An 18920-nucleotide genomic window follows, 5' to 3' on the forward strand; every position below is an offset into this window, starting at 1 on the left:
GAACAAAACACCAAAACAGACAAAAGAACCACTAAACATATAAAGTGCAATCTCATGGTCGATTTTCAAAACCAAAGATCCACTCAAAAGCAACATCACTTGCGAGGAGTTGCTTAAAAACCAAACGAGAGACAGAGATCACATGTTAACAGCGTGAGTTTTTGAAACTCCAAACTTCGTTCACAAAGCAAAACGCCTAGCCGCTCGCTGCCCTGTCTCGGAGCCAGATCCTGCGGAGCATCCGTTATAAGCGAGAGGTCTGATCTCTTTTAGCCCGATGAGCGGCACTGTTAGCGGCATGCATAAATCTCACAGGCAAACAGAACGGATCAGAGCGTTCAAGTGTAAAACTAGGGCAAAGCTCCAGCACTGTACCTTCTGGATGCGCTACTCTGGGAAGGAAGGAAGCAAGTCCTGCAGAGGACCGAGATCCGGCACGCGGGGAGAGAGAGATGGGGGGGCAGAGATACGTACACATGGTGCTGTATGTCAGCTGTTACAAACAGACATTATCCGTCAGATATTTATTCACGCACCTGTTTGGCCAGACTACACGCCGTCCACTCCCGTCCTGCTCTGCTCGGATCTGGTCGGCTTGCGCTGGCAAAAGTGAGGAGCGAGTCTCACCCCCCACGCAGCCCGGTGCAGACAGCTCACTGTTATGGATGCACTGACAAGTGAAAGGAGGGAGGCGTGGCTTCACATGAGATAAATAAAAGAGGGAGGGAGAGAGGGAGGAGAGAGGCTCCCTCAATCTACAATTCAATTTTGCCCTCTCTCTCTTTTCAGCGCAGTTTTGTCCTCCTCTTCTTTTAGCATATTCTCGCTCTTTTTAAGCACTCCCTCTCCCCCCTTTTCTTTTCTTTTTTCCCCCCTCCTGCATGTTATTTGTCAATGGTTTCCATTAGTTTGACTCTTTCTTCTCCTGGGTTGCTTCCTGTTTATTCTTTCTGTGCCGCATTTTCCCCTCTGCCTCTTCAGGCTTTTTGGGCTCTCATTCATGAGCAAACATGCTGCAGAGTTGCATGTGTGTATGTGTGTGTGCGTGCGCAGACACTGAACCAGGGCAGCTCTGGCCATCTGTTGGAGCCTGTGAGCTTCACCTATTCACAGTCTCATTAAGGCAGAGGCACACAGAGGAGCAAAAGAGAAAGGAATGGGAGGCAACGAAGGATCAATCTTAACGCTGCAGGGTTGAGGAGGGAAAGCGCGGCGTGGCAAACACACACTCTCTCCCTCTCACACACACACACACACACACACACATACACTCTATATCTGTCAGGCTGGCACCTCTGAAGAGAGCTGGCATGGGCACGCCTGCTCACTGGGTTCAGACATTGAAAGGGAATTGGCTCGCAGCGTTTGAGCACGCAGACATAAAAGAAACGCACACCCAAATCAATTTACACAGAAACACACAAAAAGTAAAAACGGCCGTGTTCGCAAAAACACACACACAAAATATCAAAGAAGAATATTTCCCTGACAAACTAGTGCCAAAAAAGTGAATAAACTTAAATAGACAAGACGATGGAAAACATGGGACATTTTTAAAAAGTCCCTTCTTGGTGATAGTCGGGCTAGAAAAAAAAAAGGGGGGGCATTTTCTAGCCTGGCTTCGGCTAACTATTCCTCCTGAGTGCAGGCGTCACCTCCTATTTCTGACCAGAAGGAAGAGGTACGACGGAGGGTAGCAGAGGGCGGAGGCATCCATCTCTGTCTGCTCCAGCCGTCCCATGATGGATGCGCCTGTTTATCCCTCTCTGCAGGTTATTTAGATGCAGTCACAGCCAGAAAGATTAGTGATGGGAAACTTCTGTACCTCTCTGCCTCTCCTCCCACCTCGTCTAATCAATAACACTCTTATCTATAATCAGCATTTTGAGGCAGTTCTTCATGGAAATATGAAGAACTGAGAGAGAGAGAGAGAGAGAGAGAGAGAGAGAGAGAGAAAAAAAAGAGTAATTGTCCCACTCCTCTCGATGTTTTCAATTACAGAGTCTGCTATGGATCATCTGCGTGTCAGCGGGGCTAAACAGGTTATTTGTGTCGCTGCGGTGAGATGAAACCATGCTGAGCAGGGAAGAAAATAAAAATCAAAACGGCATTTCTCTGACCAGGATTGTTTCTGAAAGAGGCAAAACAAATGGTTTGCCCACGAAGGGAGCAGACAGCACCCAGGCAGAAGAGGCTGCTCTAAGTCAGGCGAGAGCCAAATTGAAATTTTTGGTTTATGTGCAAAACAGTCTAATTACAACATCCCCATAGTGAATCATTGAAGAGGCAGCATGCTGTGGGAATACGTTGCTTCAGCGATGACAGGGAGATGAAAACGAAGGGACTCGGATAGGCTTTAAAAAGACTTGCTGCTGACGCACGGCTTCACCTTTCAGCAGAACCAGAATCACAAAGCCAGAGCAATGGAAAGCTTTGGATGAAGGCATATTTATGTGTTAAAATGGCCCAATCAATGCCCAGTATCCAATTAAAAGACTTAAAAATTGAAGCTTGAAGTTTATATCTATCCAGTCTGTCAGAGCTTAAAGAATTTTTAATAGGACTTTCAAAACGTGCATGTTTTTTGATGTTGTCCTTTGTGCAACGCAAGGACCAAAAAGTCAAGATTTCCTTTCAGAAGTTTATTTATTCAGCAAAGACGTGTCATTCATTATATAGTGACATTTTTAATGCAGATAGAAAGTAACAGTGTGATTCTAAACGCCATCCTTTGGTTTTTATGACTGAATAGGACAGACAGGCTTAAATAACCTTGCAGGATATTCCACTATCTGGACTCACCCATTATCCACCCAGGACTACAGATGCAAACACAGGTGTTTATAAAATTACAATACAAACATCAACTCATACTACATTTAAAATAATAAGCAACATTTATCATATTATGAAAGAAACAAATTAGGTAACAATATATTTGAAGGTTTGTGCATAAGAATGAGATGACACTGTCATTTTAAATGGGACGCAACACCCATCATGAGCATGAATGACACTTCATGACTGCGATCATGAAGTGTCATTCATTATATCGCATTTTTAATGCAAAGATGCATTAAAAGTTGCATCAAAAATGTATCACAGGTGTCACATTTGCATTTTTTAGTAAATAATGACATTTAAAAGAAAAGTTTCAGTAAAAACTTGCATTAAAAGTTCATTACACGTGCCAACTTTGCATCAGAGGTAGAGCTGGATGTAAGCAACGGATGAAGCAAGAAGTGCCTAGTATGAAAATGAATTATGAATGAAGTCAGCGTCAGTGAAGCGCATCACATCACGAGTCCACCACTCCTGGTCGTGAACCGTTCACACAGGAGTCTGATTGAGTTCGCATTTAATTAACATGAACAGCCACGCACACACAACAAACTAAAATAAATCGGAATTGAGCACCAAGACCTGCTGTGTGATCAAAGCCTTACCCTCCTAACAAAATCAACAAATTGTTTGTGGTTCTAAACCACTTTTCACAGTCACAAAATGAAAACCAGGAAGCAGCAAGGACAGGTAAAAGACAGAAAAAAACCCCCAAACATTTCTTTCAGACAATTATCTTAGTATTCCTAACATCCATTGTATTTAACCTCCCAAAAATGTGCGGTACGTTAACACGGGTTTTGTATAAGGAAGGTGAACGCTGCTGTGACGAGACGCAGGCTGACACCGAGTTGGACGAGCGTGGCCACAAAAATGCTCATAAACACACACAGACAAAAACCACCCATGTAATGCAGCTGATAAATGAATAAAGGCTTTAGCAGTCCTCCCAATTACCGTCTGCTTATTTCAAAGCACGATACGCCAATTTGAAGTACAACAGGAGAAAATATCAGCTGAAATATTTATTCTGTGGCAGCAGTGACGGCTCGCCTTTAAAGTGCAAATTAGGTGGAGACATAACCTAAAAGAACTCCAGCTGTAATTACAGTGAAAGGTGGATTTCAAAAGTTTTCCCTTCCACTTCACAGTTAAAGCCAAGTATGCAACTTTTACAAAAAAATTTTGTTTTTTTATTTGTTAAAGCTATCACTATGTTGCGACCGTAGAATATGAGATGTGTACGTGCTGCTCAAACCCTCCACCTTTCTCTCTGTTGTGCTACAGCTGGTTCACCACAACGCAGCCTGCCATGGATGGTCAAGCTAGTTAGCATAGCCACTGATGATGGCAGATAAACGCTTTTCTTGGAACAATAATTTGTTTCTCTGCCATTAACGCATTTAGTAGCGTGCACACAAGGATGATTGACAGCGCTAAGACCCTCCTCCTGGCTCTGATTGGTTGTTTTTGACTGGAAGCAGTGCATTTCTTCAGTACCAACACTGAAGAAATGCGACCTTTTCACAGATCGCCCGTCATATTGTCACGACATGGTGATCGATTTTACAAATAAAGAAAACAAACACACAAAAAAAACATATTTCTGTAAAAGTTACATCCTGCAGATTTAAATACTACTTTGTACTTGTGTGTAAAATAAAGTGTAAAACAATACTTTGCTATTTGTGGCTGTAACTCAGAAAAAAGGTGGAAACGTTCGAGGGTCATAAAGACTTGACAAGATATCATCGTGAATTAAGATTTTAACAAATATTCATAAAGTCACGTGTGACGTGTGCATGTATGTATTAGTCACTTAAAGAAGCCATTTTACAGCTCTTACATGCTAGATTACAGACGATTCCCCAGACACTGCCATGTTTTTCCAGAGCCATGCCGGCATGCCAACACAGCAGCCCAGTGACACTACTTAAGCACATGGTTTATTCATGCTCACTCTCTCTTGGTCTCTCTCAAACGCACTTAAAGCTGTGTCATGCTGCCGACTTCTAATTGGGCTCAACACAGTTCAACAGATGCGTCTTCCATCAAATCAATCATGACCAGAGCAGCGTTGCTTATGCAGCTGGGATTCATCTCAACAGATATCATCCTGGACAGAGAAGTAGAAAAAAGACCTCAATAAAAGCCGTGAAACATAGAAAAGGAGTTGCACACTAGAAAAAAGGTCTTTATATTAGACAAAAATAATAATAATAATAATAATAATAATCACAGTTTAAAGCCTCAGAGAGAGGCCAGACCTTGGGGAACACATTTTGCTTTTCTGTTTTCTGCTTCATTGAATACAAAGTGGGAGAGGCCTTGTGAACAAGCCTTTGCATGATAATGTCAGGGCAGATGCATAAATAAAACTTAAGGATTTCTCCTCAGATACGACAAAAAGACAGCCATGTTCTATCAGGCTGAGATCTTGTCCTTGGCTTCAAGTATGTTGTAACAAATGAATTTGTTCCTCCTCTTGCACTTTGTGGGCCAGGCTAATAAAAATATCCCCGTCTGTTGGCAGTATAAAGAGGAAAAGGGCTCATTGCAAATGAGGCAGACCACCTCAATGCCTTCCTTTCACTGACTCTCCGTCTCTCAGAGTTTTACTCCTATTATTTTTGCAGCCTGGCCTCGTTGGTTCAAGGCTGACTTCTCCTCATCGCCGCTGAACAGGCGTACAGACATATCCCCAGCGGGCTGTCCTCTGTTCAGCATAAATCCCTTGTTGAATGTCTATGTCACCATGACTACATTATGATGAGAAACAGAGCTGGTGAAGAAAAGTCCCAGAAGCTAAAAATGTAAAGACTCAAGGACAAGGGATCGGTAGAACGGAGGAGGAGAGAAGTCCTTGTGTTGTGGAGCCTTTCTGGTGAAAGCAGCACACGGCTGCAGCAGGTTCCCATTTATCCTCAGAGTGCATTGCTTGAGGCTTGAGGCAGGCAGATGCATATCTTTCCTCTTACTGAGCATGCTAAGGCTCAGACATGCTCTAAACTTCAGTTTGCATTCGTAAAAAACGTCCTGACCTACAAAAGACACAACCGTCACAAGGTTAAAACATAGCGCATGTCCAGCTGTGCCCGTTGCTCCAAGACCACATTATGGATTCTAATAACACACACCAAACATCGCCCTGGTACAATGAATTCAACTCAGCTCTTCTGTCGTAATTTCCAAGATTGCCACTGAGAACATAAATAGCAGAAGCATGTGTTGTTTTTGATGGATTGTTCCACATCCTCAGGTAATGCCATAATTCATTCAAAAACAACAAAAAAACACGAGAAAGGCAAACTCGTTGTTTCAGCTGCAAATGTGTGACAGAAGGTCACAGGACTCACCGAATGTCACAGGACGCACAATGCAAAGAATTTACCAAGTCAAATATTGGCATAATTAACATAATTTCATGCATCATGAAATAAAGTTTATATGTCAGAATATCTTTATAACTGAAAAAGACTTAAATATTTTCACTCTTGTTGAGTCACATCCTTCACTATTTCTTGTTATTCTCACACAAATACAAAACACTACCCCGATTTCATTTGCTCTTGATTTCTAAAATACTATGCTGCCAACATAGTATAGTAAGGATATACTATACTGCCAGGATAGTAAGATAATATGTCTAAGAGTACCTGGGCATAAGATTTATGGGCAGAGAGACTGAGACAGAATAAGATCATTTCCAGGTGGACTGAGATGAGGCATTACACCTAAACATCCACAGGTAGCCACACTATAACACTCTTCAGTGAAAACGTTGTTACTGTCAGAAGATTCAAGTTACGGTGCTTTGAAAATGTAATTTTCTCCCTTGCAGATTTCCAGTGATCTTGATTTTTTGTCACACTTCAAAACATAAATCATTCGTCAATTGTCTAAAGCCACTCAATCCGTGTAGCGACACCTGGTGGTTGCCAGTGTTGCTCTGTAGCCTGACCAGGCTGCAAGCCAACAGTTTAACCAACCACGCTGCTGGTCAAACTGGCCGGATATGAAGGAGTTGGGAGGCAACAACTGTCTGCCATGAAGTCTTTAGCATCACTGGATAAATTCAGTTCTACTCTTCTTTACAGAATCGTTTTCCTTTATGCTTTCGGGCTATGCAGCTGGGGATGTGGAAGCAAAGCAGCGTGGCAACCCTTCATTTGGGTAAGACATGCAGTGATGAACTCTGTCCTCATGGAGGACCAATGTCAGGCACAGTTGTTAATAACTTGCTTATTCCTCAGATCAGAAATTGGGGCGCTGTCTGCTGTCAACACTGTGTGTCTTATAGATGCTGCCTGGGTTTGTACTCCCATTTTAACTCTCAATTCATAGTGGTTACAGTTTATGAGAACCTCCCCAAGTAGATGGATGTAATACTGTTGGTGGACTTCATTCTCCATCCATGTTGGGACCTTTCAGATGATCATGAGGTGTAGTAAAGATGTATAGACTACAGAAAAAACCGGATGCTCTGAGAAGATGTTTCTCGATTGTTTCTAATTTATTTTAGATCGGTACATCAAGTGTTGGTTTTCCAGGTCTTTCAGCTCATCAGCCAGGTTCCTTTTGAGTATGTTTTTTATTATTCAGATCTGGTAGTAATAAGCCCTGCATGTGGCTAGTGAAATTGAACAAAAGAAAATGCCATTAATCAACGTTAACTCATGATTTAACAAAAGGGCAATTGCTTTTTCCAAATAGAGCCGAGTTGCTTTGAATTGCTTTCTCTCCTTAATAAATATAATTACCATTTCAAAACTGTACTTTGTATTCAATCAGATTTTCTTTATCTGACCTTAAGAGTTGTTTGATGATCGAAGTTACTTGAGACAAAATACTTTTTTATCAGCGATGCATCTTCGCTGTCATGGAGGTTTTAAAAATTAAGAACAAAAGCTGTAAGAGGGTGTTTAAAAGGAAACTACTGTTAAACACGTCTTCATCCAGGCAGCTCGTAACCTGGAACAGGGAGCGAGACGTAAAACAGACACCAAGCAGGATGAATGTGTTGCGTCAAAGTTGCCTGGTTTTTTGGTGTGTTGAACTTTCAATGTCTGTCCATTAACGAATGAGTTGCATTTAGAAATGTAAACTTTTAGGAAATCTCTCAGTTAAAGTCTGCATGTACTAGTGAATACACACTGAATTCACACAGATTGACAGACTAAGGGTTGAGATAAAAAATCCCAAATCATTAACATAAACATATTATAACAGATTATTATTCTAATTATTCTAATCACTGGCAGATTTAGATTAAAAATTATTTTCATCCAGCCAAAAGGTTTGAATCTGATAAAAAAAAAAAATCCAATTAAGATCTAAAATGGCAGTGCTGTAAACTATTTTTCCGTTTTAACAAGACTGTGTATATTATATATCATGTTGTCTGAAGGGAGAAGATAGAGTTGGGATTAATAACCCGTTTAGAAAATAGTAGTTTGTTGTTGTTTTTTGCTTCAACTAAGAAAAATCTCGTGCTGTGACATATGTAGAACTGAAAATGAGCTGAAAAGAATAAAATCTTCTCTCGTTTCCTCTTTCTGAAGACAAACAACATAAATGATCAATAGTCAAACATGAAAAGTTAATTCAACCTGACAGTTAGAAGCTCACAGAAAAGGATAGTTTGGCAAAGGAAAACTGTAAACTAATTGGATCCGTCATAGAGACAAACACACACCCACAGAGACGCACACACTCTCGCACACACTTTGTTCCCGTCCGTCTGTTCTTCAGCGCTGCAGAGGTTGTGGAAGTGTTGGCAGACCGTGGGATCCGCAGATCAAAGAGCAGCCCCCCTGTTGAGGACTGCAGTCCCAAGGAACACAAGCCGCTATGGGCAAGAGCCAGCATCACATCCCCAGCTAATTAACCAAACCCCCTTTGACACCACGCTATTTGCATTCTTGATGTACAGCACTTGGAAAGTATCTGCTTCACATATTAAACAAGAAGCTTGTGGGTTTGTCTAAAAAGGCACCCCAGTGCTTTCAGCACAAATGCATTGGTAAACCCTTTAAAACGCTGTGAGAACAACTACACAGAGAAGGTTAATTACTCAAAAAAAAAAGGTGAATTTAAAACTTAATTAAGACGAAAGACTTGTGCGAACTTTATTGCTCTTGACTTTGATACAGACTGGCACAGGTAGTGTAATTTTGAGGCAACCCACACTCGAGGTACAACGAAGGACGGCTAAGCCTCTGAAGTGTGGCCTTTCGATCTCGCCACTCACTGGAGTGAAAGAGTGGCGTGAATTATGGATCAACCGGCCCTAAACAGCCATGTACTGTAGATCAGCAATGGGTCGTGTTTGGAGTCCTCAATAATTAATTACTTGTTTGCTACTGAGTGGACCTAACTTCTTTTCTGTGTGCCTTTGTGTCTGCAAACAAACACTGGCTGGCATGTAGGGATGTGAGCAGAGCAGCAGAAGAGCCTGCTGTGAAGAACGACATCAGAAAGAAAGGTCAACAATGAGGCAACGGGGTGGGGTCAGGGATAGAGTTGTAAAGCAGGGCCAGGGAATAAAACAGTATCCCAAGATTTGAACATCTCACTGCTGAATCTATCAATAAAAATATAAAGAGTACAGTGAAACATGGTGGAGGAAACAATGTGATATTTTCCACGTGGCACTGGGGCATAACACTGCAAAAACACAAAATCTTACCAAGTATTTTTGCTCTAGTTGCTTGTGCAAATATCTTAGTACACTTGAAATAAGACAAAACTAACTTACAAGTAACTTTTTGGTAAGATTATTTCACTAATAACATGGGGAAAATGTTTTGTTATAAGTGAGTTTATCTGCCACATCTGATGATTGAATCGTATTCAGGTGTTGGCATGGCCAAGTCAAAGTTCAGGCCTAAATCCATTTGATAATTTATTACAAGACTTAGAAGTTGATGTCCATTCATTCTGAGCTGGAGCTATTAAACCAAAAAAGTATGAGCAAAAAATTCACTCTTTAGATGTGTAAAAGTGATCTTTCTAGCTGCCTAGCCCAAAAAGGCTTATTTGTAGAATAATAATAATAATAAAAACATCTGTCATTTTCCTTCCACTTCAAAATTATACACAATTTTATGTCAGTGTATCCAGCTAAAACACATTGAAGATTGTAGTTGTAAAGCGGTGAAATGCGGATCAAAAGTTTGACAGGTATGAATACATTTGCAACGCACTGCATGTGAGCACACTCTTACAGCTGCATTATTCTATCGGCACATGTCGGCACTTACTGCCAACAGAGTCTCCAGTGTGCTATAACAGAACGACGCCTGTACAGCATATTAATGAAGTTATCTGTGTCTGTCCACTGCATCCTACAAAACCTGTAAGGATATGTCTTCCTTACCCTGTGGCCATGTCTCCACGGGTTCCCCAAAACAGCCAGCTAAGCAGACTGCAGTCAGGATGGAGGATATGAGGCAGCTCCTCCCTCTGCCCTGCAAGGAGTAAAATGATGAATTGTGCTAAATCCTATTTGGCAACTCAAATAAGAAAAAAACAGACAGATTAAGCTAGCAACGCAAAAGCCAGAAAAGAGCTGATGCAGCCGGAGCAGAGGAGGGCCCATTAGAGAGAGGCTCCTGTCTGTCTTTCTGTCCAACTGGGTGACACCCCGTTCCTTAGTGAGCTGTCTGAAGTGAAACAGGAGAAATACCAGCACAATAAATTACCAGGCTTATTTCTCCCTGTTCGTCTCCCCTTAGACATGGCTGAATAATCTTTCTATCTGGGCCCACATCATCCACGATGAAACTCTGTCCAAGCACACGCAACAATCTGCAGGGCTATTTACATAACTACATTTGATGTTTCCAGCCAAACGGGTGACATGTTTTCTTCTACATTTAATTAGATTCTGGAATTAGTTTTTCTAAGAGAAGAAAAAAGACAAAACAAAAAAAAGAGAGGATGATTTCTCTTCTGCTTGGAATAGAAAATATTCCCATTTGGAGGTGACAAGATAAAATTGTGTATGGGGCTAATTGCGTGGCAGCAGTGGCAGAATTAGAGCTGGAGAGAAAATTTATTTATGCAGTTGGGAACTAATACTCTTTTCCAGCACGAGTCTATTTAGCATGCTCGCTGTGAAGCGCTCTCTCCGACATGGCGAACCTCATTAAGATAGAGCAAAGTAATTCACTCGAGGAAAAGAGCTAATTCCTCATATCTGTCTTTTCTGCTTGAGATTTGAAGACAAATTGAAGTGAGGTGCGGAGGGTACGGACGGGTGAAGGTAGACCTTCATCCTGACATATTTAATGCAGCTTAAGGAGTCAACGGTGAGAATATAACGGCACCATTAAACCAATGTTGACATAATTAGAGAGCAAGCTGAGTTTTATTCAAGCCAACTCTTTACAAACCTGTCAAAAAAGGTTTTAAGTCTATAGTCACCTCCAAAAATAAAAACACCTCTTGAACTTTTTTATATTTCTTAAAGCAACAGCTTGTAACCTCTGGGGATTTCTGCTATTTTGTCATAAACAGACACAGTTTATTGCAAATTAAAATGAAAATATTCAAAAGTAATGCTGTATTGCACATGTAAAAACTGATAAGTGCGGCATGCTTTTACATGTAGCTCTCATGAATCAGAGCCTTATAGAACGACCTTTTGCTACACTTACATCTCCATCTCCTTGGGTTTTTATCTCCAACTGATTTATACATTTACAGATTCATTTTTTATGCTCCACTAATGGGGAACAAACGTCCAGAAAACAGAAAAAAACAGCGAGTTCCTTAATATCAAGGCTAAAAACTCACCTAATTAGAGTTGCCTTTGATTAAAAGTGCTCAATCTGATGTGGATTTAGTTGATTATTCTGACTATGACATTTAACAAAATTATTTTTGGCATCATTTCTTCTACACTTGAAATAAGGCAGAACCAATTTACAACTTTTTAATCAAGATATAGGAACTTGTTTTAAGTAAATAATTCCTTAATATATATATATTTTTTTAAATTAGTTCCACTGGTGAATTGTTTCACTTAACTATGTTATAAATTAAATAATCTGCTAGTGAAACAAGCACTTTTTAAAATCAATATTAGGAATAATTGACTTCAAAACAAGCTCCTATCTCTCACTGAAAAGTTACTTACGAGATAATTTTGTCTTACTTCATGTGTACTTAGATATTTGCACTATAAAGTTAAAACACTTGGTAAGATTTTGTGGTTTTGCAGTGTAGTAAACTTTAAACAGGTCTACAAAATGACCCTCTTTCCACAGTGGCTTTCTTCTTGCCATTTATTTAGGAAAATGTTTGTCGAAAGTACGACTCAGTTATTCACACACCTGTGCTGTAGATTCCTGCAGATCATCCAGAAACACCACAGGCCTCCTGGCTGCTTTATTTGCCATTGAGCCATAATAACCTAAGCTTACTTTAACACTCCTCAACTTCTTCCCTGACCTGTCTTCTGTGTTATTTGATCTTCATGATGCTGACATTAAATTACATGCAGGTGTATTTACTTATTCTATGGCCTATTGCTTACATGGGATATTATTTGCAGTACAATCTGTTGAGGTTTATAAAGGCTGTAGTGTGACAAAATGAGAAAAGGACCAATAGGAGGAGTAATATTGCAGGGCACAGTTTGTATTCAGTCTATGCCCAACTAATGAACAGGGTTGAGCTCCTATCAAGCAGAGGAATAGGAGAAAAGGCAGGAAAGAGACAGGAAAAAGAAAGTGACAGAGAGGCCGGTCATCCGTTAACAGAGTAGTCCACATGGGATGTAGCATTTACGGAGAAAAGCCAAATGCCATAACAGTTAATCAGGCCTTGAATGCCATCTGTTTCATTACTCTTTATAACACTGCTGGGGAGCCACGTTTCAAAAATGGATGTACACTTTTCTCTATATTTGCAGGAGCAGCAATATGTGGATAAAATATTGTCACTTGTCTCCAGACTGATGTGTCAAACTAGGACACACACAGAGAAAGGGAATGAATACATCATTTACGCAGCCCACAGCAGGGCCGGGAGATGCCACGCCGTTTACTCTGCAGGGAGTTGCAAATTTCTTTTGAATCACCAAGGTCTAATTGACAGAAAAACAATGCGCTGTCACTTTGCTGGTGCGACTGTCATTAACACATTTGTCTTTTTTTTTTTGCATGTACTCCGAGGCATTATTGTTTTGTTGGCCTCGATCCCTCCCCAGTGCAGTGAATATGTTTTAAAATGGTTGTGAGCAGAATGTTGTTAGCTGCGCCACGCTCCCTGGGGGGAACAAAACACAGGAACAATTGGCTCATTAGAAGGAGAGAGAGACTTCAAGCTGCAATATGGCTGGAACGCACTCAGAGGAGAGACACAAAGTCAGCCAAGGAAGAGCACAGATGGATAGGTGGGAGGGACGCTGGGAGAAACAAAGGCACGTCAACGGAGCAGAGACGACTTTGTGTTCGCAACAAAACGACGGTGAGATTGGCGAGTGAGAGAGTCTCGATACGATCTGAAATATTAGCGCGTCTGAAAATGAGTGAGGGAGGAGTTAAATGTCATGCATGTTGTAGTCCAATAAGTTAATCACAGAGTCCTAATCACTTCTACACAAATGCAAGACTTTGGAATTAGTTTTAAGCACCTGGAAGGTTACAGGATTTTGGTAATTATAGGTACTACAAGTCCGCATATGCAATGCCTGTAACCTTGAATTGTAAGATAACTTTAAAGGACTTTTTTTTCTATCCCCATACACAATTTATAATACATTCATTCACACACACACACACACGCCTACTCATACTGGAGACTGTTGAGGCGGGGGATTAAACCACCTTCTGACCACAGAACCAGAAGCTCCACAGTCAAAGAGCTTCACTGCTGTAAAGATAAAGTCACCCCTTTACAGATTTGTCCCATTTCAAATCAAACAAATTTTGATGTCGGATAAAAATAACCCAAGTAATGAGTTATGTTTTTATTTACCAATGGAAAAAAAGCAATCCAGGCCAATCTGGTGGTTTTTGCTAAGATATATATTTTTTCCACTATTAAATCATGAATTAACTGTTATTATCTTGATTTTGGGTTGAATTTTGTCTAGAGGGGTTTACAAAGGCTTTGGGATCCCAGTGACGCGCAGTGAAGGCAATCATTCACACATAAAGAAAACACACCACAGGACTGAACCTTCCCAGGAGGAGCCATGATTGCTCCAGCAGCACATTGTGGCAGCGTGATGTTCTGGAGGACTTGATGGAGCCATGAATTCAGCTCTCTCCTGGTTTTATGGAATTAAATTTGTTTCACAATTATTCCATCAAGAAAAAAAAAAGTTGTGTTCAAAACCTTTGGAATTGTAATATTTTTGTTTTTGTTTCAAACAAAAAAAGAAAAAAAACTTTTCACTTAAAAAAAACTAGCAGCAAAGCTAAAGTGGGAAACACACACCGGACTTCGCTGTTAGTTAATAAACACACGGAGGCTTTACATAACAGTTTTTAACACACATTTCCTCCAGATAGATTTGGTATTTTGCGACGCTTAATGCAACTCGACAAAGATGCGCTGGTTAATGAACTCAACATAAAGACAGGCGAATATTACACAAGCCTAGTTCATGCACTTTAGCTAGTGCAAACATTAGCTAGCACGATATGCTAACAGGGACCGCGGCAGACAAAATATGCGACTGTCGTCATAAGTTATGTAAAATTTCTTCTTTGAAAAAGGGGAGGACACTTTAGTAGCTGTTAACGGTGAAATTTTGTGAAGATTACTTACCATTCCCATTCTGTCCCCCGTCACTGAAGCGAAGCAGCAAGCCTTGCAGTTCGGGGCAGAGTTCTGAGACAGCAGAGAGTCAGAGTCTTCCGCTTTAGTCAGCGCTAACCAATAGGAACACGTCTTACAGCGATCGTCATTAGGCCCCGCCCAGGATGTCCATGTTTCCAGCAATCAAAACTCTTCGAGTTTAATCAAAAAAAGAGCCGTCAAATAAAACTTTGAGAATCGCAACCCAGAACTTACGCTGTCCACCAAAAGATTCTGACATGCGCAAATTAAAGTTTATGTTCTGCAAATAACTTTTTCACTTCATGAGACAAAAAATGAGCGATTTTAATTTTTTTTAAAATAGGTTTTTAAACAAAACTTTTTGGTTTTGACATACGTTTTCCTTTTTGTTTGAAACAAAAAAAGTTATTACAATTCTAAAAGTTTTGACAATTTTTTTATTATTTTAGATTTGTTTTTTTTTTTGTTGTTGTTGTTGTTTTTGATTGAATAATTGTGAAACAAATTTAACTCCATATAGTTTTAGACTTGGGCATTATTGGTCAATGTGCCATTTAAATACTGACAACTCAACCAAATAACAGGTAAACAGATATAAGCATAACTAAATGTAGTTCAAAAATGATTTGATCATTTTGTTAAGCTAAATGTGACTTTCAACATCTGTGTGAGGCTTAATTTGGACATTACATTACATAAAAAACTCTATCTCTAAATTTTCCAGTATTTATAAAGGACTGACCAACCTAAAATAGAAAATAAAAACATGACCACAGATGTCCGGTAACTGGGAAAAATATCTGGCCGTTGTGAGTTTCCTTTGAAGAACGAGTCAATGAGTTTTTGTTTTACTTTTAAAGAGGAAATAGAAAGCAAAAGAGGATGTCCACTGGAGAGAAAATGTCTTGCGGCACTTATCGAAAACATTTTTACAAAGAGAATGCCAATATGCAGTTTTAACAGCAGAGCAGCTTTTTCTCCATCTGCAGTATACGGACAAAAAGGTTTCTATTTTTAATGACACACAAAGTCCACAAAAAACAAGATTTATGGATTCTTGGAAACTCTCCAGAATAGGGGGAATAGGCAGATCCCCCCCCCCCCCCATCATGCCATTTCTGAGTACTTTAAATGAAAAAAAAAAATCAATAAACTTTAATAAACAGACTTTTTTTTCTGTCCACATCCTGTGCTGCAAACCACTGTCATTTCTGATGACTAATAACACCCATACTCTGATTAATGTGCAATAGAAAATGGGTGCTTTAGTGGGTCAGCTTTTACATGGCAGCACTCCAAATATATATTTTTAATCTGCAATAAAGCCCTCCACTGGAAGCAAACAGGACAGCTGCTGCTATATTTACGCTCTTTATGCTCCTTGTGTGTGTCCTCTCTCTTTGTTCCTAACTTCCTCAACTGGCTAATGCATCTGTTCTCCCTATTGTTGCTCCTTATGTCTTTTACTTAGTGGCCACTGAGTTTCTCACAAGGTCACTTAGTATTAAGGAGGTCTGACACTTAAAGCTTACAAGGGACCTATAAAAGCATGTCTATCCTTGACATTTTGCTGTGCTTCAGTATAGTAACGTTTTTTGTTAGTGGATAAAAGGTTTATCTATTTATTAACTGTTAAATCAATTGTACATTATTCAACTTTGATTGGATTTTTTCTTTTTTTTACAGAAAATGAGCTTATTGACTTCACAGCGCAGCGCCGGTAGACTGCTAGATGAGCGGAGATACTGCAGAGTTACTGTCTATGGGACCTTTCTGTTAAAATTTATTCACTTGGTAAATAATGTTTGCAGGACATGGCGTGCAAGATGAGGAGAGAGAACCCGAGAGAGGCTGTTTATGAAATGTTATCGATTTTTACCATAATTCATCACACAGAAATAGCAAAATCATTTTTAAGAGAATCCACAAATAACGTGGAAATGCGGGTGTTTTATTTAGAGACACCGAGCCTAATTCAGTTTGTAGGGGAGCAGCGGGGAGGGAGGCATGAGGGTGTAAGACTGACTTTGTACTTAATCTTATTTCTAGACAATGCAATAACTATGTTGGCACAAAAAAATTGATTTTATGCTGTCTGAAGTAAAATGGTGAAAGCATATGTTGTAAAATATGAAAAAGATACAGGTAATAGTTTCTGCAATGCCGAGGTTTCTATTAATGCAATTTTATCAGAATGTAAACGACAAATTTTAGAAAAAGGGATTGATCCATGTAACCACGGTATCGCAACATAAATTTGTCTATTTTAAAACAAAATTAAATACCTACTGTCGTTTTCCTCAGTTCTATTACTGGATGGAAAATTCAATTAGAAATGATCCACTTTCACGCAGCAGTCTCTCTCACGCTGATGTTCGCCGCCTTCAAAAGGTTCCCCACCATTCGGATGTCGCGTCGGCTTTGAGAAAAAGCAACTAAATGACAATAATGATGCTAAGTGGTGATGTCTCTTTTTAAAATAAAAATAATCCAAAGGTCTACATTTTCACAAATGTGAGTCTGAATTGAAAGTAAATATTACATCTCAAAAGGAGGTTTACAAGTGATTTTTGTTTTTTTAATTCTAACTCAAAACTGTTTTGAAAGCAAGAAATATTTCTAGGTACTGCTAGTTTAACTCTTAATTTTAAGTCCCTACAACAACAGACCATATTTACCCGGCAACGTTTACATAATTCAGTCATTTTTTCAAAATGAAAAACCTCACACTTTTGGGAGGTTATAAATGGCTCCTACTCTCTTATCCATGTTTTAGTAAATAAAATGGATTTTAGATGAAAGCTGCGACATTTAAGCAGCGGTCATGTTCCCTAACAGAGGGAGCTCACATTGTTGTGGAAAGAAAACCTAATTAAATCCAATTACATTTGTGTTTAAACGTTCAGTATTTAAGTTGATTTATCTTTTTAGCTCACCAGTATACACAGTGATTAAATAAGTATAATTAATCAGAAAATGACTGAAAAATAACCCCACTTTGAAACCACTTCAAACGTTTGACATGTTGAAGTGAGTGAATCTTCGTTATTCTAGCATAGAATAGGTTTAGTATTTTTATTGGGTCACATTGAGAATAAATAATTCTGTGTTTTCCTTAGATGGATAGTTTAATGTTGACAAATGGGTCTTTAACGCTAAATTTCTGAGTTATGTTTGGTTTTTTGTTTTCTTCTAAAAGAAGAAAAAGCAGGGGGGATATTGTAGAGATAAATACATAAGCAACAAAATGTTAAATCTGAAACATTTTATATTCCATCCCGAACTCTAGATGGCGGATTTGGAGAACTCTTCAAACACTTTCCAATATTTTAGTCTTTCAGTAATTATCTTACACACAATGACAGACTCCAAATTGATTCCAAATTGCTATTTTGATCATATTTTCAGGGGGAGAAGGAGAAAGCCCTATTCCAGGCCAGATTACATGCGAAAAATGGGATACTAAATTTGATAAAAGGAATTGGAATTAAAACTGTATATGGAAAATTGTTTGGAAAACAGAGAAACAAAATTACAATTGCAGCCATCAAAATCCAAGGCCTGAGTCCACCATCAGAGCAGTGGATGGAGGGGAGGACCCCCTGTGACTTGACCTCATCCAGAGAAGAAACTCCGCATCCAACCCCCAGAGCCAAGGCTGGGAGACCGGGGCAGAGGAGAACAATGAATTAGTATGGATGGGTTCTAGATATTGACTAGTCTCACGAATTGTATAAGCTCATTTTATTGTGCTGATAGGTTTTCTTCTTTATAACTTTTAAATTAGTAAATATTTTAAAATTTATCACGTAATCTTAATTTAGGATCACAATAAGGCAGAAATGTTTTGCTCATTTTTATTAACCGTCTCATATTTTTGGGATGTTTGACACTTAAACAAATTGGGATTTAATCATGTTTTGCAACACTGAGGGCTGTGGTCCTTTCACTGCCTGCTGTCCCGCCTCATGATCATCTCCCCACTGAGCTGAGCATGTTCAGCATTGCCTCCTAGTACAAGGAGAGTTGGAGTCTCCCCAGCCACAGTCAGCCAATGGAAAGTCATCCATTGAGGACTGACCAACTACAAGAAGGCAACCAGCAACACCAGAGACAAAAGGCTATCGTCAGCAAATGTCCCAATTTTTTTTCATAATTTCCCTCAGATCTGTTGTTTTTAACAATGTAATTAAAAGGTCCATGTAAATAATAAATGTCTCAAACTTTCCCTTGATTTATCCCGTGGTTGGATTATGAAAGGAAATGACCCCATAGGCACAACC

At 39.6% G+C, this 18920-nt stretch overlaps 1 protein-coding gene across 5 annotated transcripts in view; it reads right to left on the bottom strand.

The window, feature by feature from the left end:
* Positions 1–14648, bottom strand: part of sulf2a (sulfatase 2a) — a 68492-nt gene extending 53844 nt beyond the window's left edge. For 2 of the 5 annotated variants that reach the window (XM_028003467.1, XM_028003463.1), the window contains exon 1: positions 537–683. The gene's annotated coding sequence lies outside the window, so the exon portion shown is untranslated. Of the gene's footprint in view, positions 1–375; positions 415–536; positions 684–14625 lie in introns of those variants that run through there. The other 3 variants (XM_028003464.1, XM_028003466.1, XM_028003468.1) reach the window with 3 other exon arrangements.
* Positions 14649–18920: the final 4272 nt, after the last annotated feature.

Source organism: Xiphophorus couchianus, chromosome 20 (assembly GCF_001444195.1).
Source record: "Xiphophorus couchianus chromosome 20, X_couchianus-1.0, whole genome shotgun sequence".
Classification (NCBI taxonomy): Eukaryota; Metazoa; Chordata; class Actinopteri; order Cyprinodontiformes; family Poeciliidae; genus Xiphophorus; species Xiphophorus couchianus.